General features: G+C 41.3%; 1 protein-coding gene across 1 annotated transcript in view; it reads right to left on the bottom strand.

Moving 5' to 3' along the window:
- BMPR1A (bone morphogenetic protein receptor type 1A) overlaps positions 1–18,104 on the bottom strand; it is an 80,695-nt gene extending 62,591 nt beyond the window's left edge. The window contains exon 1 of the mRNA XM_082052712.1: positions 17,970–18,104. The gene's annotated coding sequence lies outside the window, so the exon portion shown is untranslated. The remainder of the gene's footprint in view (positions 1–17,969) is intronic.
- Positions 18,105–23,691: the final 5,587 nt, after the last annotated feature.

Below are 23,691 nucleotides of genomic sequence, written 5' to 3'. Positions count from 1 at the left end.
TTAAGGGAAGTGGTTTTATGAAGATCTATGCAAACATTTTGCAAGGTAAGCACGCGTGGGCAGAACCGACAGAATTCAGATATGTTCGCTGCAAACTTACAGCATGACTACAGCAGCTACACTCTTCTTTTAGCTAAAGCAGAACCATACGCTGGTGATAAAATCTTACCTGGAGCTCTGCATGTATTCATTTACCCTGAATCTCGGCACAGGGGCTTCACCACCACAGTTAGACTGCTTGAAGTTTCTGAATGGGCTCAAGTACTTAAGTAAAATATATGTGCATTTATAGTCCTTTTCTCACTTCTAGGCATTATATACACTGAGATCTCAGCTTGAAAATGATGAAACTATCTGAACTGCACTGAAACCTGTTATAAATGTACATATTGGAAAATAAACAAAAGGTGGTTTGCATTTTTTTTTTTTTTAATATTAGTTACCTTTATCTAGTCTCAATAGCAGCTGCATCCACTCCATACTGCTTTTTGGGAATTAACATATTTTTTTTAACCAAGACCACACACATTTTTAAATAAAGCACGGGACACAATGAGTTGAGAAAACACTGAGAATAATTTGGCTAAAGAGTAGATAAGGTGTCCATGACATTTATTTTTACTATATATAGTCTTACTAAGAAAATGAGATGGAGTCCATTTCCATTTTTGCTCTTACAGTCAAATTTTATTGACCTGAGGGTAAACTCAACCTTCCCAAAAAGTTTATGTTCAGATTTTAAACTTGTGGATTGGACAGTAACCAGTTGAGACTAGCTTTCTCATGTTCAGGCTGAGGAGAAGAAAAACTCTCCAACCTGTACCAGAGACACTTCTGCTGGGAGAGGTGAAAGACATAATAGACTCCCGGCAGCGAAACAGAAATAATCAGTTTGATCCCTTTGGTTTGGGGGAGCTCAGGGATAAAGCAGAAGCAACTCTTAGAAAGAATTTTCATCAGAAGAAGGTACTCTCTGTGATTGCTTTGTGCTAACTAAAACAACTGCAGAATTTTGACACAGGACTCCCCCTTTCAGTGGGTGCTTGTTTTATTTGTGGGTGGAGGGAGGAGAATAAAAGGAATTCCTTTGAGAGCTGCATTGCTAACCACAACCAGGATCATTTTACCTCTTTTGCTACAAAGAGGTTATATGCCATGAAGAAAAATCCCATGACCTAACAGTTTCATATTATTTTACAAATAATATAACTCCAACCAGTTGCTAGAAGATATTTTTGTAGTTGGTTTGCTTTGCACATTTCACAGCACTTGATTCACAGTATTCATCATTTAGGCTCAAGTGTGGTAGCCCATGCCCTTGCCGAGTCTTCCCATAAACAAAGCTGTACTCAGCTCTTGAAGGAAATTGAGAGTTATTATTTACCTCATTTTTGTGATACCATACAGATGGTAGAGAAAAAAGTCAACCGTTGTTGACATCTGATTGGCAGGATGATTTACAACCTGAATTAAAAATGCCGGGGGGGAGGGCAGAGGAGGAACACACCAAAAACGAACATGGTTGGTATTTCAACTTAAGATCTCCTTAGTTTCTTTTTTCTGAAAATATTTATGGAGCCTCAGAGAACTACACAAGATGTGTTAGTGACCCTATGCAAAGAGTAGATATAAATTGATGCTGCTGTATAGTAGCCAGTTCTATTATAAAAAGCCTTAATGATACACTCCTGCAGCTTTTTTTCTAGTGGTGAAGGCTTTAAAAAGTGTGCACTAAGTACACAACCATTGTTTCACCAATGAACTGAGTACGGTTGCAATGCAAACATTAAATGGAAATTATATGATCCTTAAAACACATTACTTCAAATTGGTATTTTGTATCCATGGGAAGAGATGGGAAAACAAGCAAAATACACAAACCTACATCTCCATTAAAAAGGTTTAATATTAACCTAAAATTTACATAATACTGTAAATACAGGTAGCAACTTGAAAAATGAAAAGGAAATAAACGCATCAGATAATTAACTTTCTAGCTCTCAGAAAAATATTTTAAACACAATAATCCGTTTCCAGAAAATCCTTATAAACACTATCACAGCTAAGCAAAATTTAACAGAGCCACAAGGATCTCTGGTATATAAAAATACTTCAGAACCAAGTTTTTCCCTAATAAGTTCTTATGCTCACTCGGAGCCAAGCCCAAACCCCGAACTCTTCGAGAAACCAAAGACATTAGACCAGACGGTGCCTTTCTCTCCGGAGTGTCTGTCACGGTGAGAACGGCCCCGAAAGGGGCTGGAGGAGAAGCGTTGCGCTCCCTTTGCCAGGCCCCTTCGGAGCAGCTCCCGGGGCCGGCCGAGCGGGGCAGGGGCAGGGCCGGCGGGGACGGGGCCGGGCCCAGCGCTGGAATGCGGAGCCAGTAACCCGATCGCCTCCCGCCCCTGCGCCCGCCCCGCAGCAGCTCCAAAATCATTTAACCTCTTAAAATGGCATCTCGGCGCTGCCTGGCAGCGAACAGAGCTGCCCGTGTCCTCTGCTGAAACTGGAAAGAGAACGGTTTTTGTTCTGCTCGCCACCCCTCCCGCCACACGCTGCCGCTGTCGGTCCCGGCCGCCGGGCACCATCGCTCCCCGCCCAGCGGCCGCTGCCGCCCGCCAGCGATCGGCCCCCGACAACCGCGGCTCAGTTCAGCCCTGAACGGCCCGTTTGTTCAGTTCGTCTCTGCCCTGACCCAAAATTCACCTGACTCTCACTAACCTTAGAAGCCAACAGATCTTACTCAGAAACAAGCGGCTTGTAAGAACAGCTCATTTTCATTGAAAAAGCCTCGTATCTCAGAGCCAAAACATTACTGTGCATCAAATCAGAGAGAATTTCATTCTGAACACCACTTCATAAACCCAAACAAAATGGACAATTTTGTTATGAATTCACTTGATTTTTCAAACTATACACATAAGTTTCTTTAGAATACAATGACACTACAACATTTAAGTTTTCAGGTTAATTACATACATGCACAGAAATAACAACACAATAAAGTTACTCCTCAATATATGAGCTGATCTTATAAATACATAAACTGTCTCCATTTTCTCTGAAAGACAATATTCCTGTAGCATGAAAAGGCTGTTGCAATTCGGAATAACTAAGTACTTTGCTGTAAACAAAATAGCCAAGATTTTTACCATTCTGAACATACTGAAATTACTAAGATGCCATTATCTTAATAGATAAGAATCAAAGATTTTGGAAAACAAATTTTAAAAAGTTATCAACCATTCTAGTGATGGGACAGTGTAAGGAGAGAGAAAGAATAACTTAAAAAAAAAAAACAAAAAAACATTTTTCCAGCAGTAGTAATTTTACTTATTAAACACACTAGCAAAGCTCTTCTATCAGGAACACAAAAAAACCCCTCAAGGTATCTCGGGAGAGTACAAGCCCAGGGCATCAGTGTGGCCATGAGGAGCTCACACTGACTTTCTCTTGCTTTATTTCCATAGGTTTATACTTCTGTTGCCTTAACTAAATATGACACAGCAAAACACTGGTAAGGTTGGCAATTTTTCTAGAACTCTACCAAGAGAACTTTGGCCGGTGTACACTGTACATGTAGAATCACTCAGTATAAAAAAACATCTCACCAGCAACAACAGCTGCCAGAAACTCTAAATGTCATCAGGTTTTGGGCCTAGATTTTTAAAATATATTTAAGACAGACATTCAGAGCCGAGTAATCTTTAGATATAGGATCCTTCACTCACATGGTTTCTCCGGTATTGGTTCCCAACCACAAAACAGAAACAAATTCTAAATGTTGAATTGATGTTGAATTGAAGCAGTCTTTTATTGCCAAAACCCCACAACACAGTGAGGAAGGTCAAATAACGCTATGACAGGGGCTTCCATAAGACTTTAAATCTGAAGAACAACACCACCACCACCACACTAGAGTGAAAAGAAAAAAAACACACACACAAAAACCCAAAACAAACAAACAACACCAGAAAAACCCCACTATGTACATGTCTTAATGTTGGCTATTGCAGGTCAAGGATCAGAAGGCACTAACAGCTGGCTACTTTACCCTTATATGCTACTCAAAGTAAGTGCAGAGTTAGTTTTTTGTTACGTGTCAGAACAAAAATCTTACTCAGATGCCTTAGTTACTTACAGAATATGAGCACTTTAAAAAAAATGTTTTTGTTTTCTGCAGATATTGAGTTATATTTGCAAGAGCTCTTGTTATTTTACAGAAGGCAAAATACAGTCATTTGGCTTGTACGCATCATATACGATACATTTCGGGATTCAGATTATGCTGAACTCTAAATCTGTTAAATCTTTCCCTGAAGGAACCTCTCTTATCTGTTGCTCATCTACAGAATTTATTTCTGGATCATTTATTACCAATTTATAAATTATATCATATAACCAACATTCAAAATAGAATCACAATCACAAGCTGGCAATATTTTCTATTTTACACAAAATTTCTAAATTAACCTCAAGGTAACAGAAAATGCTCCAAATATTTTAACAAATCATCAGTTATTTTTCTTTAAAAATATATATATTTAATAGCACTTACCTGGTTGGAACAAAATTTTTCTAATTGTTGGTTAAAAGTGGAAGAGCAAGTATATTTACACATTAAAACTGAAGCTCAGAACACCATAACATGATTACCTGACAGCTATTAAATGGCTTTTGAGAAGTTATTAGTGTTGATTCTCTTTCAGAAGGCACATGTAACAGTTCTACCTTTAGCATCCTCCCTGTAGTTGTAACTTTGTTGGGTTTTAGTTTTCTTTTATTGCTGCTGCTATTGTTTGTTTAAAGTGTAAACTTCCCCTCACTCCCACAGGTTGTGTTTTGGTCTCAAGACCTATTATTGGGATATTTCACACAAGCAGTATATATAAAGCAAATTAAGACAGCCCTAAAAATACGAAGTAATCCCAAAAGTTTTAACAGAGGTCAAACCCACTGTGCTAAAAATAGAAGACTGTATGCATATTTTACTGAGAATTCTCTGCTAACACTATTTTCCAAAAGAGCAGATAGAAAACATGACTATGATGTTTTATGAGGACATTCACAAATACCTTCAGTGCTTAAATTCACCACAAGTTTCATGCCAGCAAAGACTACAACCAGTCCCTGGAAAGGGGTCAAAAAAAACCCAACAAGAAAAAAAAAAACCTAAACCAAACCCAACCAAAAAACCCAAGAACCCTAAACTCAACATCACCAATGGAAATTAATTGTAACAAATGAAAAGTAGTGTCAGGAAATATACCCACTTATAACAATTTTTATGTTTTCACAGTCATGATCACCTTTGAAAGCTACAGACCACCTATCAGAGAAAAATACACACACGATGAAGCAATCATTACCTGCAGAAAAGACATGAAATAGATTACATAAAGTACCATTAGAAGGAGTATTGGAAATGGAAAATCTCTTCTAATTTCTTCTAAATGTACTACTCTTGAGTTCATAAGCAATACAGAGCCTTACAGGTATCATTTTAAACAAACTGTCCTTTGGAATACACTTCATTTCTTACAAGAAATGTGACTGTGAACATCTGTTTTAGCAAGTGTCACTTTAGACACTGATCTCTCACATCACTGTGCACAAGGAGTCCCACTGAGCCCTAACTGAACTGTGTGAGTCTAGCCAAATGAAGCTCTGCCTATGTGTTACTGCTTTCAAGAGCAGAGAAACAATCTTCAGAAAGATGTAACAAAGTTAGTTTAAAATAGAGCTATTTTTCAAGTATACTTTTAGAAACTTGCATTCTATCTAAATCAAAAGCTCAACAGTATTGGTAAGGTTGTTTGCAAGAGGATAAAGTATTTCCTAACACACCTTCCAAATGCACAAGTTCTGGATGACAATGCTTCCCGGTGAAAAAAAAAAAAAAATCAGTGCAAAAAGTAGCATTCAGCAAATCCAGCATTTTCAAAACCAACTAAATTTGCAATAAGTAGTTTATACAAAATCTGTTTTCTATTACAGTATAATAGGATCAGTAGGTGGAGGAGTGTGGACTGCATACATACTAATACATAGACATGTGGCTGCACTGGTACTCCTATGACCTTGTCAGACATTTCAACACTGTATTTTTAGATTATTCTCTCATACCAACTGCACTGTTAAGGCAGCATTTAATTCCATTATGTCCATTGTCAAAAAGCTAGTCTTCTGCTTCAACTGCAGCAGTTCTTTGAAAAAAACATTTAAAAAACTATTTAATTTTCAAATGTGTATCCCCATTCATAGCTATAAGACAAGTTTGTGTAGTAGAAAGGAGCATCCACATTTCACTTGCTAGATGCTATGTCACTTTAAGCTGCTTTTGACCAACTCTAAAACTCCTTGGACCTGGGAAGAGCATACCCATTTGTTTTATCTGTCCCTGCTATATAAAGATTTCATTGTGCCTTCTCTGTGTTCTACTAAAGCCTAGGTTACATGAGGAAAACAGAAGAAAAAACTTAGCTGAATTGATCCCTCCTGCCCTGGCAGTGATGCCAAACACACACCTATGGTATTTCTGGTTCTTATACCCTAACTGATTCTTTCATCTCAAATTTTTTTCTTCATTCATGTCAAAAAAAAAAAAGTCATCACACATCAAACAAATTGCACTACAAGCAACAGACCTATGAAGGCCTGATTTCCTACAGATTTATGTTCTGTTTTGGCATATATCTTTTCCCAACTGAAGTGCCCCAGCTCTCTCCCTATATCCTGTATGTTTTCACTCTCCCTGTCCCTTGCAATGCATCCATTTCCCCACTCACACGCATATTCATCTAACCACAGTTCTCTCTCCCTTTCGCTCCCATGTCCTCTGGTGCCAAACAACATGTCTCACTGGCTGGACAGTATGTGCATATTGACTTCCCCTTATCAGTCATAACAAGTTTACTGAGCACTTCTGATCATAACACTCTTCACCTCTGGGGACATTAACACAGCTCAAGACCTTTGAAACAAAAACAACGCAACATTCACTCCATAATCTTACCAAACATCTAATCTTCAAGCCTGTTGATACATGCAGCTTGTCTTTGAAGTTTTAGGAATTTACCAAAATCCAAAACTTCACATACTACATGAGACAGAAACACTTAACAAAACTACCAAACAAAGGACACAACTGCAAAAGGAGAAGAGCAAAAAGGAATGCAGGGATGGGAAAGTAAAGCTTCTCCTAAATCCATTTTTACTTTGGGGAACGGAGATATACTAAACATACACTAAGAAGTTACATGGGATCGCTATTATGCAAGCTAATGTATAATAAAAAAAGCATTCCAAAATGGGTAACACTCCCAAACAGCAGCCTTACCCACAGGCACACTACACTACAGCTGAGTCTCGAAGGGGCACTCTTGTTCTGCACACCAACACTGGGCACTTGATCTGCCCTCACAACTGCAGCTACAGTAGCAAAAAATGAAGCCTATTAAACAAAAACAAAACGAAACAAAAAAGTAATATGCTTTAAGCCAGTTTAAATTCCTACAGCATCAGGGGAGTGACAGTGCTGCTGTAAAGGAAAAGGCAAGGATGCGTATGGGTGGCGTCAAGAGGGAGTAGAACTGGCCCTTCGAGTGTACCTGGCTGCTAGGCTTGCTTATCTGTAGCACAGAACTGCCCTCTTCATCTGCTAGCTAGTTATTCATCTAGCAGATTTTCATTGCAAACATCAATGGAAGTCTACCTGGCTGCACCACTCCAGTCCTCAGGAAACTATATTATCAGTCTTTCCACACTAAGTAAAATAAAGTACCTGAACAGAAAATGTTCAAGATAATGCAGACACTAAAAACGTGTTACTTCATGTTTAATGGCAATAGCATTAAACCAAACCCAAAGGATGTGTCAATGAAGGCAACTAGATGCCAGTATGATATAAAAAAAGTTGTAGGCGTTACAGACACTACTGCATGTAAGAGCAGAGGAAGTGACGTGCCTGGGTGCGCGTGGGTGTGATAAAAGGCACATGAATTAGTCTCCTGTGCTGGAGCAGATGTCTGGATGAGCACTGTGTTTGTGACACTGCCTGCTATCAGACCAGTCAGGAAAGAAGGAAGAACAGAGTCCTCCCTTTCTCCATCCAGAAGCCTGTGTAGTTCCTGGTGTACAACTGGACACAAGTCACTGCGCTAATTGCCATCAAGAGACGTATCCTTCAAAAAAAAAATCTGTGTGATCATAAACCTGCACAATACTCTAATCCCCAGCCACATATTCTGGAAGCAACTCTTCAACTAAAGTATTCACTGTGAGGAGGGAAACACACACTGCATTTTACTGTGCTTGTAACCTGCCATTCCATTGTACCGTGAAGGAAAAAAAAATAACGGTGAAAAATTCTCTGTCAGTTTCTTAATTTCATTTAAGGGTTGATAGCTTACCATCACATTTCCCTCTCCACTGTTTTTCTTTCCCTGACTAAAGAAGCCTGAGTCTATTTAGTACTGCAGCCCATTTGTACTGCTGGAGAAGAAAACAAAACAACAAATTACCTTCTAATTTTAATGGGACTCTTGAAATCGTGTTACCAGAACTGTGTGACATGCATGTCCATATATAATGAATGTATACAGCTACATAATCACATTTTTTAAAAACTTATAATTACCCTATAGAATGCTGCTTCAAAATTGGCTTAAACTTATTTAAGACTGTGTTGATTATAAGGAGGGAGGCGCTGTCCCTCCTCTCCCTGTACTCTCCATATGGTCTTCATGGTGAGCTGGAGCTGCTGAAAACCCAGGGGTTTTGATATGGTTATTTTTCAGCCAGACTAGCAAACAAATCCAACCTTCCACCTGGGCACAATTACACAAATACAAAAGTGACAGTGGAAACATACAGCCAAAGGGAAGAAAGAGGAGGAAAAAAAAAAAAAGCACGCTTTACATACCATAAGCAGAGAGGTGCGATCTAAAGTTGGATCTTCACAGCAAAGAGCTATTTGAAAACTACCCAAGATCTCCCAAAGTGCTAATACTTAATTTAGAGCCTATTACTGTTTTTCCTCTGTCTGAATTAAATTACATTGCACTTACTGTACCTCATCTGATATTTTATCATCCATTCAGTACTGCTACAGCCAGTTTACAAACCTGTATCAGCTACAAGTTTCACCACCTCACCATCCACTCCCCTTTCCACACCATTTCCAAACATACAGAGAACAGGCCTTGACACTTGTTTCCAGCAAGGCTGTTAGCACGTACCTCCCAGTTTCTTCCCAGGAGCCCAGAACTGGCCAGGGCCTTGCAGATGTGTCTCACCAGTTCTGAGATGAATGGCATCATCACTTCCCCCAGTCTGACCACAAGACTCTCCCTAACACAGCCCAGGAGGCTGCTGGCTGCCTTTGCTGCACAGGCATGTTTGCTGCCTCACATTCAATTTGTCCAGTATGATCCCCAGGTCTTTTCCTGCAAAGCTGCTTTCCAGGAAGTCAGTTCCCAGGCTGTATCAGTATAGGGGTTTATTCCTCTCGAGGCACAGGGTTTTGCACTTCTTTTTGTTGAGCTTCATGAGGTTCCTCTCTGCTCACTTCTCCAGTCATCCAGGTCCCGCTGGGCAGCTGCCCAACCACCTGGCCTATCAAACACTCTTCCCAGCTCTGTATCGCTTACAAACTTGCTGAGGGTGTGCTCTGTCCCATCGTCCAGATAATTTATGAAGACGTTGCACTGCACTGGAACGCAGCATTGACCTCTGGGGCATACTGGTAGTGACTGGTCTCCATCTGGACTTCATGCTGCTTATCACAACTCTTTGAACCTGGTAGCTCATCCAGTTTTCAATCTCACTGTCCATAGCAACTGAAACTCCATCAGTTTGTTGATGAGGATGTTAGAAGAGACACTGTCAAAAGCCTTACAGAAGTCAAAATAAACAACATCCACTGCTCTCCAATCATTCACCAAGCTAGTCATTTCATGACAGAAAGCTATTAGACACCTACCAACATCACCCGTGCTGACCTGCCTCTAATCCTGACCCATAAGCTCTCAACTGCCTCCTCATCCACCCAAAAGGCAGAGCTTCATGCATTCTCACAGCTCTCTCGCAAAAAAAAAACAACTCCACAACAGCCCTTGCCACGTCCTTCCTGGAGAGCCTATAGCCCGTCCTTGCAGCACTCCAGCCATGACAGCTGTCCCACCGCATCTCTGATCTCAGCAAGACTGCAGCCATGCGGCTGCGCACAGACCTATGATTTCTCCCATTTGTGCCCGATCTTTTCTACAATGTATGGCAAATAGAGTAAAATCCAAATAATAAAGTATTAAACTCAGCCTGTGCAGAGGGAACCTTTGTATTGGCTACCCTTTAATAGCAGGAAACCTCATTTGACACAAAGTCACAGATCACTTGAAGGAAAAATCAGAAGTGACAACGGAACGATAACTATTTGCAGAAACGAAACGTATGGATAGATCTGTAAAGAGGTGCTACACAGTTAGATACAGAGAAAGGAGATAAACAGTTCTGTAGCTCCTGCCTCCAGGCAAGAAACCCTGTTAGAGGATGGCTCTGGTGAAGGAGGAGTGTCACCTCTGCCCACCTAACCTTCCCGGCTGCAGTCTAGGGCTCAAACCCAGCCTTCCCCACCACACGGCTGCTCCTCTCCCATGTTCCTGTCACCTGAGCCCACCCGCTACCCTGCCCCAAGCCTCACTTCCGCTCTTTCAAATCCTCAGGAGACCCACCATCTGTATTTGCAAGACATCCCCAGCTTCTCTTCTCACTGAAAGTAACCTGAAGGGGAATTGTTTTACCCTCAGTTGTTCCAAATACACATAGTAAAAAGTATCTTCCTGTTAACAATTGCTTATTTAAAAACAGATCCACTTTGAAAACTATATTCACCATTTCTGAAAAACACATTTATCTCGCATAACCTCAAACTTCAAAATTTTGGCTCACATTCTTTGAAGCAAGAGTCACCTTTGTTGATATCTTTTTACAGAGTAAAAATCACAGGCTCTTACGCTAAATAAATCACCATTTACATCAGCACTCAAACCAACTCCTGCTCAAAGACCTGCTCTAATACATGTAAATCTCAGTACCAACAGGTTACTCTGATGAACACCAACATCATCAAAACAGTAAAAAGGAAAAAAAAAATAACATGAAGGAAAACGTAAAATTACACATTTTTGTAACTTGCTTATTAGCTTATAGAGACCTTTTCTAACTAAAACGGTTTAACTTTTTAAGATACTGTACAAAAACACACTGTGAATATATAGTTAAGTGTATTTAATGTGCCTTACAGTCTCAACCAGCTCCTGGTTTTTGGGCTGTAGGAAGAAGCTTCCACAAGTGGTGTAATTCCACAGTTGTGTGCTGCAGACTGTCTTGCCCTTTCCTCTGGAGTAATTCTGCTGGCCATTTTTAGGAGCAAAACACTTAAGGCTGGTTTCTTTATTTGCAACATCCTTTTCTCACTAGTGCACCCTCATTCCATAAATTTTTACTTGGTTATTTTTCCTATACCCAACCTCACCTCTGAAATTAAGTCAGCAGAAATTAAATGAACCACCAAGAAAGAAAATCACAGAATTTCACTGGAGTGCACAGCCATATGCTGCAGATGCTTAAGCATGAAGAAGGAAATTCTTACATCAGCTTAGCAGCTTTCCCTCCACCTCTATTCTCCCACCCATCCCAGGTTCCTAAGATTATTACTGAAAGCATTACAGAGAGATGTAAATATTATAGAACAGCATTTGAAACTTTGAGAAAAAGTTGACTGCCATTTCTGCAGCAGAACCTCTGGCTGAGGAATGCACAGCTGCCGAGCAGATGTATAATTTCAGCATTTAGATTCCATTATTTCAAGGGTGATTTTTTTTTTCTACTAGTTGTTTTCAGATTTTCTATTTCCATCTGTTTTTCGACCTCCCTCAGTTTAGTCCCCTCCTTTCTGTTTTAGCTAATAATGCCAAAATAATTTTCTAAATTAGAAACATCTCTACATTTAAAAAGTTGTGAATTTGAAGAGAGGTGGGGGAGTGAAGCAGGGCCAGGGGCAGAACAAAAACAGACAGTTCAACAGAGGCTTGGGTTTGAATAAAAACTGTCCTGTCTGGGTCGGGTTATATTTCGCAGTTCCTGGTTTAACCCAAATTGGCGAGTCTCTAACTGCATTCCTTCCATGAAATTTTAAGAGCAGGAAACTGAAGAATGTCAGCTATATGGGAATGTTCCTACACTTCACCAGAGCCCTCTGCCCTAACTTCTGAGTATGACAGCATTCCAGGTTTTGATTCTTTCTTTCTTTTTAGAGTCACATTAAATTGATTATAGTTGCAAGCTTAAAAAATTAACTCATCATGTACCAAAAGAGTTTTACAAAACATATTAAGATTAGCATTCCATTCAATTCCATACAGAATCAATTAATGCAAAAGTAGTAAAAAAAAAAAAAAAAAAAAGAGTTAGCATTGTTAAATTCCATTCATCTAACCAAAGTAGAAGACTAGGTCATATTGATACAATACTGTCTGTCTCTTAACTTCAGTCCACACTATGACTTTTAAAGAATCATCACTAGTAATTCCTAATATCATTTGCACAACAAATCTTTCATGAACAGATTATTAATTCTCTGCAGAAGTGAAACCTCTGATGACTTCAGTCCTCCAGAAGTCATTTGGGCTCTGCCCACTGATTTCCAGTCCAGGCTCTCACAGAGGAAGTGTGAAGGCCTATGAATGGTTTTAGGGTTTTTTTCAAATCAAGAAAAAGTTGTTAATAATTAACACTATAAAGACAGGAGACTTAAGGAAAAGCAAATTTAGACCATTTCAACAGCTGCAGGAGTGAAAAGGAAATTGCTTCCATGAACCTGGCCTGCATCCTGGTAAGTATCTTCTGAGACTTTCTTTGATATTTCTCCAAGTTATTCCTGCTACATCTGCTTGTATTTTATCAGCCAAAACATGGCAAGATTGACAGTCTTCTCTTTAAGATGGTGAACTGAGGGAATACAGACACAAAGAATTGCTAGTTGTTTCCACATTTTACGCTAATAAAGTTGACTGAAGCCATCACGTAAATTATGACAATGAGAAAATTTGAGTTATTTCAAATTTTTGTGAAAAGCATTGCTGCTGCTATATGATGCAAATCAAGCTACACTACATAGCTATGCTAGTAATACTGATTTTTTTCCCCTTTTGATGCATGGAAAACTCATCACATATTAAAATTACATTTAAACGTACAATATTTTCCTCTGTATTTTGGGAAATTCTATTTTGGGAAAAAATAAGCATCAAAGCATTCAGCCACACGCTGCGGGTATGTACCCTATGAACTACTACTTCACAGATTTTGTCCTATCAGAACTTTTAAAAAACATTTAAACACAGTTCAGACCCTTCGTGCTGCTCAGAACACTTTGGTACAGGTGGCAGATTCAGCTGACAGCTCGCAGGAAGAGCTCCATCAATCCAGTCACTTTCACTGTAACAACAGATGTCACTGCAGAAATTCTGAGGTGGTAACACACTGGACCTTAAGTAATGCTTCGCTGTTGCTTCATCTTTCATCATGCATACACAACCTATGAATATTATCACAATAATGACCTAGAGCTTATTTGCCTACTTTAATACTTATTTTGAATTTTATTAACCAGAACATCTTAAAACAGTAAACCTAACTTAAACACACAGAATTTATAGAAAACTAGAAGGCAACTATAAGACACTCATTGGAAAACGGTAAGGAACAAAACTATCTGTATTATAAATCTGAAACAAGAATTACCATAGAGTGGGCATAAAATACACCTAATGTGCACTGTAAATGCACCCGGTGAGCTGCTTAGAAGTCAATACACAATGAATACCATCCTGGCAACTTGGCGGTTTGTCCCCTAGCTGACTGCCTGGTCAGCAGTGGGTGAGCTATTGCTATTTGTTTGTATCAGACTAAACCTCTTGAGAATTATGCACCCAAAGTACTGAGCAGATGTTTCTGGACTGAATCCATAAAAAAATCGCTATTCCATACATCTTCTCAATAAGACCGTTCAGAATGCTAAAATGATGCTTTCTGTACAATGAAGACAAATGAGGTGACTTTTTCATTTTTTTTGTCTGATTAGCAAGGATCACCTATTCCAGTCTCCACATTATTTTTAAAGGACGCAATATAGCAGGTTGTTTTCGGTTTTAAACATTTTTCAGAATAAGTAAAACTACTTTAAGCCTGAGAGTATCAAATCCCCAAGAGATTTCGCAGCAACTTTTAAGGGATTGTAAGAAAGCCAGGCAGAAAGAAATTCCTTGCTTTTCCTTTAAAGCACTGACCATCGTGGAAGGCACAGAAGACATTGTCACGACTGGGGACAGCATGAGTGTAGTGTCACAACTGCAGAGGGTTCTGCAGATCTTGTCCAAGAAAGGAAAAAATTGAACAATTAAATCAGCAGCAGTAAAGGGAAAAGTTTGCTGTCAGGCCACCAAGCATGTGCACTCTGTGCCCACCCCCACATCCTACATTTTGGGAATATTAACAAGTGAAACTTGGCCCTATGTTGTCCACATACAACAACTCTGACAAGATATATCTCTAAATTACTGAGATGCTTCTGTCATTTACAGATGACCATAGGTTAAGTGATGAAAATCCCAGGCACTGAAGATGATGCCCTCTTTTTAGTGAGAAACCAAGAAATACCAGACACTTTCAAAATATCAATATAGAAAGGACAGATCTTCCACCGATGGCTGACATAAGCAAGGCAGAAACATACACATTTGTAACACATTCCCTGCCACATAATGTCTGGTCTCTTTCATCCATCTACCCTCTTCAGCAATTTACCAAAGAAGTTACTGCAGGTCCATGTGTCAGATCTTTACCTGCTCTTGGAAAGATACTGTCCTCATCATAAAAGTTACCAGTCACAACAACGAACAAAAAAAAGAAAAGAAAGGGTGTTTGTGGGGTTTGTGTGCATTTGTTTTTTGTTGTTGTGTTTTGGTTTGTTGTTTTTGTTGGGGTTTGTTGTTGTTTTTCTGTATTTGTGTGTGGGGGGGGGTTGTTGTTTTGCTTTGTTTTGTTGTTTTGTTTTTCTCTTTGGTTGGTTTTCTTTTAGGGGCTTTGGAGAAGGCAGGTTTGTTTCTCTTGGAAAGCCTGGCTATACCAGAATTAGTGCAAGCACCACTATCTGTTCTTTGATCCCTTCTGTGAAGGGGATGTACTCAAATCCTCCTGTCTACACATTTGTGCCCCAATATGCCTTGGAAATCTGGAGTTCTTAGTCGCACTAACTGTTAGTGTTGCACACAATTGTGTCAGTTGCATATAATTTAAGAGAACAACTCTTGTGTTAGTTGCACACAATTTAAGACAAATTCCATTAATTCAGAGTTATTTAATATCACTGTTTTCAAAACACTTTTTTCTTTTAAATTATGAATATAGCCTGCACTGATTTGTCATTATAAAAATTTATTTTAGGAAATATTTAGCAAATCCTTCCCTACGTTTTTTTACTATTGCATATCTACAGAAACTGTATACTGATTCTTAGAGAACAAATAAAACATTACCATCGTTCCTAATTTTAAAACCAAGAAAAAATAATAATAAGATGATCAATAAATTTTTAAAAATCAATTTATCCAATTATTTGCCTTTCAGGACCCTGAGAAGTAGACAAAGATATCTATTGCTTTTTTCAAAATCCTTTTCTCTTTGCAATGCAATACTCCATGACATTTCATACAACAGTAACGCTCATCTATAGCAAACACATGTCCATTTTGAAAGAAGTTGGCAGAGGTTTTCTGCACATCGAAAACTACCATAGTCAATCCCAAACATGATCAAAATGTTGTTAGACCTGACTTGAAGTAGATCAATAAATACACCAACTACTATAAAGAATAAAGTACATTACTTTGGTTATACCACTTACATCTTAGAGCCTCAATTCCTGAATGTTAGTATCCAGAAAAAGCCTATATACCATGTACACACTCTATTCAGTGTTTTTAATTCTCGTAACAAAGCACACAATTCTTACCACAAGGATCTTGCAGAGCAGTGTCAACAACATTAGGATTTGGGTCCCATACATAGACTTTAAGAAACTCTTATGTGCTAGCTACATACTGTTTCAGCAAACATGTATTTGATCAGTGAATTCCAAGTAATATGCTATTTCAAGCTTGCAATTTACCAACAGCTTTCTTCTCTGATTGGAACAGAGGTTGGACCAGAAAACATCCAGAGCTCCCTTTCAAATCTAAATTACTTCACAATTTAAAAAAGAAAAAAAAAAAATCAAGTCCAGCCACATATGTTCATTATCCTGGGAACACAGCAGCCAGTGGGACATACTAAGGACTAAAGCAGCTGAATCTTGCAGCTGTGTGAGAAGATCCTCCATAAAATTTCAGAGTAGAGCTCAAAGCCTACCAAGTTGCCTATCTCTATGTAAGTACATATAAAAATACACACACACACATAACAAATGAAATGTGGTGAAAAACCTAAGAAAAAGTCACAAAAGGAACAAAAGTACAAGAACAAAGGACAAATACATTGCCAGCAAGAATTTTATCCACGCTGCTACAAATACCACAACATGGGGTATTTCTGGCTACAGACTTGATACAAGTATCTGAATATAAATTGCTCTCACGTAACTTTTTATTCCAGGACCAGGTTCTACTACAAATCAGGCAACTTTAAGAATTGAGCAGAGTCTTCCTTGTCGACTAAAGAAGCTTCTCTACTCCTACAGATAACAGGCCTGAACAATCCTTAGCACACTAACTTGATAAAAGAGCTCAAAATTAATTACCTGTCCACAGAGAACAAAAAATGTAAATTAGAACCACAATCAGTTTACACTGGGAAGAATCATCATACAACCTTCGACACAAAGTGACAGGCGACTGCTGAATGAAAATACCACAACTTACTACCGTTTCCTGCTGCTTAATTCACTCTTAATTTTACAGAAAGAAAAAAAAAATCAGAGGGTGGTTGATTGAAGGGTGGTAAAAAGCCATCCATGTTTCTAACCCCTCTTCAATAGATTTTGTAATCAGTTATGAAAACATCGTACTTAATCGGTACTTAACAGTACAATCTTTTACTACTAAGGTACGTGCGATGATTTGGGTTTATTGTTTCTTCAGACAAGAGTTTTTCTTTCACACCGCTAAACGACACCAGATTGGGAAAGGCGGCGCACAGCTTTGTTTAAAGCTCGCACAAAAGGAAGACGAAGCACCTTATTCCTCGCACCCTTCCCACAGCCGCTCCGGCTGGGGCTGCTCGGCACCGAACCCGGGATTACAACACCAGGGGCGCAGACGCGGGGGGAGGGAGCGCACGGCGAGAGAACGCGAGGCGGGCGGCCCAGCGCCGTGCCGGCGGCCCCCGTGCCCACGCACCAAACCGCCGGCCCCGAGGAGCCCCTGCGCCGGCGCGCCGGCCACCCGGCCTCCCGCGGGCCGCGGCCCGACCCCCACCAGCGGCGCCGGGTCGGGCCGAGGAGCGGCGGGGCAGCGCCCCCAGCGCCGCGGCGGGGCAGGGCGGCGCGGGGGGCCGCGGCGGGCGGGCGGTGGGCGCTCCCCGGCACCCGGAGGAAAAAGACCGGGGCGAGAGAACCGCCGCCAGCCGGGGAAGCCGCAGCGGGTGTACGCGTCCGACGGCGCTGCCCGGGGCCGGGCCGCGGAGAGCGAGCCCGGGGGCGGGAGGGGGCGCAGACCCCGGCGGGCAGCACCGCGGGTGGGAGGCCCGACGGCGGGGAGAGACAGCGCCAAGGAGCGTCCCGCGCCCACCCGGCCGGGCGAGGGAGGGGTGCGGCGGCGCCGCGCGGCTCTGCCCGGGGCGCCCCGACGCTCCTCAGCCGCACGCACGGCCGACCGGGGCCTCCGCGGCGCAGCCCGGCCCGGCCCCGCACTCACCGGCGGTGGGGGCTCCTCATCCTCCGCGGCGGGAGGGAAGGCGAAGGGGGAGGGGGCCCGCTCCCCGCCGCGCTCCGCAGGCCGGTCCCGGGGCCCCGACGGCTCCGGTGAGACGGGGGCGAAGGCGGGTGCGTGTCGGGCGGGGGAGGGCGAGGGCGGGACGGCGCGGCCCGGGCTCGGCGCAGGCTCCGTCCCGGCAGGCGCTCCTGGCGCGGCCCGTCCCTGCGGCGCGCGGGCGGGGCGGGAAGGAGCCGGATTCCAATCACTGCAGCCGGCGGCTCCGGCCGCGCGCACGGCGGGGGCTGAGGGGAGGCGGGAGCGCGCGCACAGCGGCAGCGGCCGCCGGTGGGCGTCCTCGCGCGAAGCTCTCCGGCGCGCGGCGGCCCCTCAGGGGTGCAGCGCGCGCTCCCCCCGCGCGGCGGTCGTTGGCTCCGGGGCCGTTGGCGCAGCGAATCTGCCCCTCAGAGCGGCCGGGCGGGGGCCGCACCCCGGGGCATCGGCGGCGACTGCCTCCTTCGCCCTTCCATCAACACGTGCCGTGGGCGGGAGGGCTGGCGGGGCACCCCGGGAAAAAGTTGGCCGGGAGGAACTAGCCGGGCCTGCTTTTCCTCCCCCGTAGTCCCTCTTCGGGTGGGAGCGCAGGCCGCAGCCGGCTGCCGCCTGAGCGAGCTTGTCGCTAGGCTCACTGCCCTGCTCGGGCACCCGCCCACCGCCCCCACTCCTGGCAGTGAGACGTTACCTTAACGCCCCGCCCAAAAGGGCTTTCCCAGTGAAGAGGGTGCTGGAGCTTCTCTGGGAAAGGCCAGGCAGGTGTGAGGGCAAAAAGTGGCCAAGTAGGTGTCATGGAGGCACTGCGGGCTAAGAAGAGAGATCGAGATGTGAGAAGCGGCTAAGGCTGGATATGGCTGCAGGGCCGGGAAGCTCTGTCCAGATGCTCTTGGAGTTGGTGCCATGGAAAATGGACAAACTGCCAGGATTCACAGAGTAGGTGGGGTGGAGGGTTGCTGTAGCAGCCTTGATGTGAATTAAAGGGGGCCTCTGTACGAGCTGTGGTGGGCAACGAGCAGGCAATGGTGGCAGCAGTGTAGGGAAAAATGAGGGCCTCAAGTGAGCCTTTTAGCCTTGTGGAAAAATAGCTCTGCAAAGGCCGACATTGCAGTGCTGCATGAGGGAGAGAGTTCCAATGCAAGGCACAGAATTGTTTGTTAGCTTTTTTCCATTTCCTGTATCTCTAAATAAGCAAGCCCAGTTAGTTAGATTAGAATACATTATAACTTCTGCAATGAGCTGCATTGCTCACCGATAAGGTCGCTGAAGGCCATGATTTGCATTGCATTTCCAAGCTCCTCATCATTAGGACAAATTACAAAAGTAGTAATTTGTCTGTCTGTCTTCAAGTGAGGTCTCCCAGCAGCAATGCAGGAGGAACTTTAATGACAGTACGTCATATGACAAGGAGACCGCACAGTTCCCACCTGGGCTGCTGGTTTTAATCCTTCACTCAACAAAGTGGTGGCAGTTGTGTTGTTGGTACGTTCTTGCCTTTCACTTGTCCTGTCACTTGGTTATTCTGCATCAAGAACTTCGTACACAAAGCCAGCTATAGGGAGAAATGAAGATCATACAGATCATAGAAACCTTCTCAGTTTCCCTTTGCTGCAGACGGAAACACCCTTTAGACTTTCAGGACACAACAGCAATTGCTAGTGTCAAGGTGCCTGCTCAGATAAACTGTTTCTAGAGAATAACCAATTGGGAAGCAATCTTGCTTATCAGTGCCAAATAGCCACATGTGCTTATATTGTGGGAAACACATATATTGTGGGAAACATGGGCTTGCTTATTTTGTTGACTTGTCCACTGTCTACCTCCATTTTTGTGTGGTAGTATCAGATAGGACTTGTAAATGTGTGTGCCAGAGTTATCAGCTCTGAATGTACAATGGGAGCATTGGCTCTGCAATATTGTTCACATGCATTATGCCCACAGATCCTTTGGCAAATGCTTAGCTTGCGTACTATCCTATATAGGAAAAATTAAAAAGAGAAAGTATAATCTCAAACCTATCAGCTTCACAGACTCCTTTAAAATATAGGCAGTTAAAGGCACACCTAGTAAGTGTAGGTGGCTGCATACTGGAATGATAGATATTTAAAAAGACAGGTCTTGTCTTCCTAGACTTTTAAAACATTTTTTCCGATGACCATCATCCAGAAAAATCTGTCAGTGTCCAAAAGAAAGACAAAATCACAACTTTCGTGCCAAGCAATACAGAACTTGTATGCTTATGTTTATAATTTCAAAGGAAAATATGAGTCTACTGTTCTTCCACTCTGTCTACTATCAGATTATAGCAACAGAATAGACACTCAATATGGAAGAAGAATGCAACATGTGTGTGTGTGCTCCCAACCAGAACCAAAGCTGTTAGAGCTAGCATCTCTTTAAGTAATAATCTCTGTGGTAATACAGTCCTGTGCTTTTCAGATGTTGGGTATTGATTTAAATCCAGCATGCATTAATTTAACAGAAGCCACTAAGAAATAGTGCTGCTGAGGATGAAGTTTGTGTTGCCATGGCCAATATGCTTATTCTCTGCATAAATGAGCACTGTGTAAATACTTTTCTTAATCACAGAATACAGTCAGTAAGAGTAAACTACATAATAATAATATTAGGGCTGCAGGAGACAGAACTGAATCTTGATCTGAAATGATGAATCACAACAACCTTAAAAAGTATTTAGCTTGTGATGGATGTCTGGTGAAACACTACATGGAAAGTACCTGTGCCTTTCAAAACAGTGCAGTACTTACAAATGTTTCCAATTTCATGCAGGTATAAACCGTCATTTTTGAAACATATAGATTTACAACAAAAATATGAAAACAATGTGAGCAGACTAAAATTCCTTATTTATTATCATACAGCAGTCTGCTTGAGAAGGGGATTGTTGGCCAGTCCTGACATGTGAGATGTTTGACCTGGTGATGGAAGAGTTTTCTTTATGTTTCACCTGAAAAACCCAAATGTATTTCCCCAAATGAAAGTTACTGGAAATTTAACCTAAGATTTTTGCTAAATAAACCACGAAGAATCAAACCTAATTTGTTTTGCTTTGCTTACCTTGCAGGCTAGTTAGAGATACCTATTTAAACCAGAAGATTAAAAATTTAGGTGATAGGCACTCAGAAAGACACAGGATTCAAATTAGCTAGTTATCTGTAACAGATATCTCACCTGGTAAAGATTTTAGGAACCTCCAAAAACTCAGACACATCGGGGTTTGGTAACATGAAGTATTTATTTTGTTAATTGAGCAACCCTCAAAGACACTGTAGTCTGAAAATATAAAAATAAACACATTTGACATTTGACCAGGATGGGATATGGAAGCCTAACATGAAATATAGAAGCGGTTCAAGACTGACTGTCACAATGAAGAGAGCCGTATTTAAAAAAATAATCCAATCATGAATTGGATGGTCTTCCAGTTCCTTTCTTCATCATTTCCTCTCCAGGAATTTCTTATTAGTTCTTGGAACCACTTAGGAACTGCAAACCTTAAATATCAAAAGATCTTGTTGAACGAAGAGATGTGAATAGGGAGAAGGTCATCCATGTGATAAGAGTTTATCTTTGTAGATCCTTCTTCCCTTCAGTCTCTGGAATTCATGTCTTAAATCTGTGGTCCAAATCTGGTTTTGAAAACTGTTTGCAATTAGATGAGTACTTCTCCATTACTGTTACCAAAATAAACATTTCATGCTACATATTAAAAGAATATTACCCTGCAGGCCAGGGACAGAAATTTTTCACTTAAAATGACGTAAATTTGGCTTTGTCTTTTTTTCAGAATTATTTTACTTGAATGTGCATTCTTCTGATTATGAATTTATTCAGCTGTCTGTTACTTATGTAGGTCATGGATTTTATTGTTTTAAATGTAAGCATAATTAATACAATAATACAGAATAAATTCTGTGAAGAATGGTGTTTTTTAAAAAATTTCTGTGAGTGAAGCACTGATAGTAAAAAGGCAAAAGTATTCAGTGGCACTCCAAGCCCTGGCCAGCCTTCAGTCCAATAAGTGTGATGTGGAATTGAGCACAGTGTAGCACAGGAGAGCACTGTGGATATACTCCAAAGAGTAACAGCTCCATGTGCAGAGCACAGGCAGAAGGAAATAGGAAACTGTTCCCACAGCTTAGTGTATTTGGGGGTTACTTATGGGCTTCTGCAGACTGGATTCTTTAGCTTTGTGCAGGTGGGCAGGGAGGAAGGAGGACATAATGGCTATACCTGCCGTGTGCCTTAGGCAGCTGCTGCAGGCTGTGAACCGATTCCTTCCTGAGCTGTGGAGTAGGGAACTCAGCTGTGTCTTGCAAAGGGCTGTAGTAATGGGAGCACTTTGCCTGATGTTGCAAGTGCTCTAGGAGACATTTTGCCAGTCGAGAATCAAATTTCATGTTGCTTTTTGTGTTTCCTCTTCCTATGTCTAGTTGAGCTGTATGTTTCTGTTTTTATGGATTACCAGGTACAAAAACCGTATTGCAGTCTTTTCACCAGGCCATAACAGACCCTGAGACATCTCTCCTTATAAATACAAAGAAACATTTCAAATTATTTTGTTTTTCTTAAAACTAAAGTTGAGTAGTAAGAACATTAAATGTCTTACACAGAAAAAGAAAATATTTGTAGGCTCAGCAGAGGCTTCACAGGGGTGCTTCACTCACATCAGTTTGTTTGGAGAATTAGTAATATATTTTTTCCCCTAGATGTATGCAAATAAAATCCTTAAAGTCTTCATTTGCTCTGAGAAGATTAAGTATTTAGAGTTAGAGTCTAATGCTGATTTAAAAATTAACTATCCGTCTGCACCTGAATTAACTATCTGTCTGCATTGCCAAATGATCTACAAGGATTTTTTAATTATTAGCTTCTCTCTGAGAATTAGTATATCTATTGTAAGGTATATTAGTGTCTGTCCACCTTTTATAAGAGGTATTTGTTAGTTCCTTTTACAAGTTTGAACAATCCTTAGATCCAAAACCACATTGTATTAACAGTTCTACTGATGCTGAGGCTTCACCCCCTTAAGCCTTTGTAATACAAAATTCACTTCTTGATAAGGATCCTTTTCAGCAACTGAACTAATGCTGAAAGAAGAAAAGTTTTTTAAACCTGCTGTTAAACACGGAGGATTCTTTTCAATACAGAAAATTTCTGTCTTGGTGTGTATGCCAGCTTTGTCCTCAAGAGGCCTGGATTCAACTGAATGTGTTTCTGGCAGCTATAGTGGTTAGTGTAAAAATTTACAAAGATGGACATTTATGAGGCTGAAAATGTTATGTTCTTCCAAGCTTGTTAGAATGAAATACATCTGAATCCTATGCAAAACAAGTGAATCAGATAATTTCAATTAGTCAAATCTTTAATTTTTTTCTCAGTCTAAACATTTCTTTAACTATAAGCGCATTGCTGTTAAATAAGAACAAATAGAATAAAATACTCTCATTCTCCTCTTTTTTTTCATATTCTAGCACAAACAAAATAATATAGGTCTACTAAATTAATAATAAGAAAATGATATGGTCATATTTCAATCACAGCAGTCATTTGTCTGAAAATATGTAATGAAGTTAAAAGCATAGCAATAAAGCTTTCCTTCTTTAGTCTGTAAGACACTTGAATATGTACTGGAACTGCAACTTGAACAAGT

This window comes from Streptopelia decaocto (assembly GCF_964273445.1).
Source record: "Streptopelia decaocto genome assembly, chromosome: 5".
Classification (NCBI taxonomy): domain Eukaryota; kingdom Metazoa; phylum Chordata; class Aves; order Columbiformes; family Columbidae; genus Streptopelia; species Streptopelia decaocto.
Note: the sequence above shows the minus strand (reverse complement) of the source record. Positions and strands in the feature narration are given on the sequence as shown.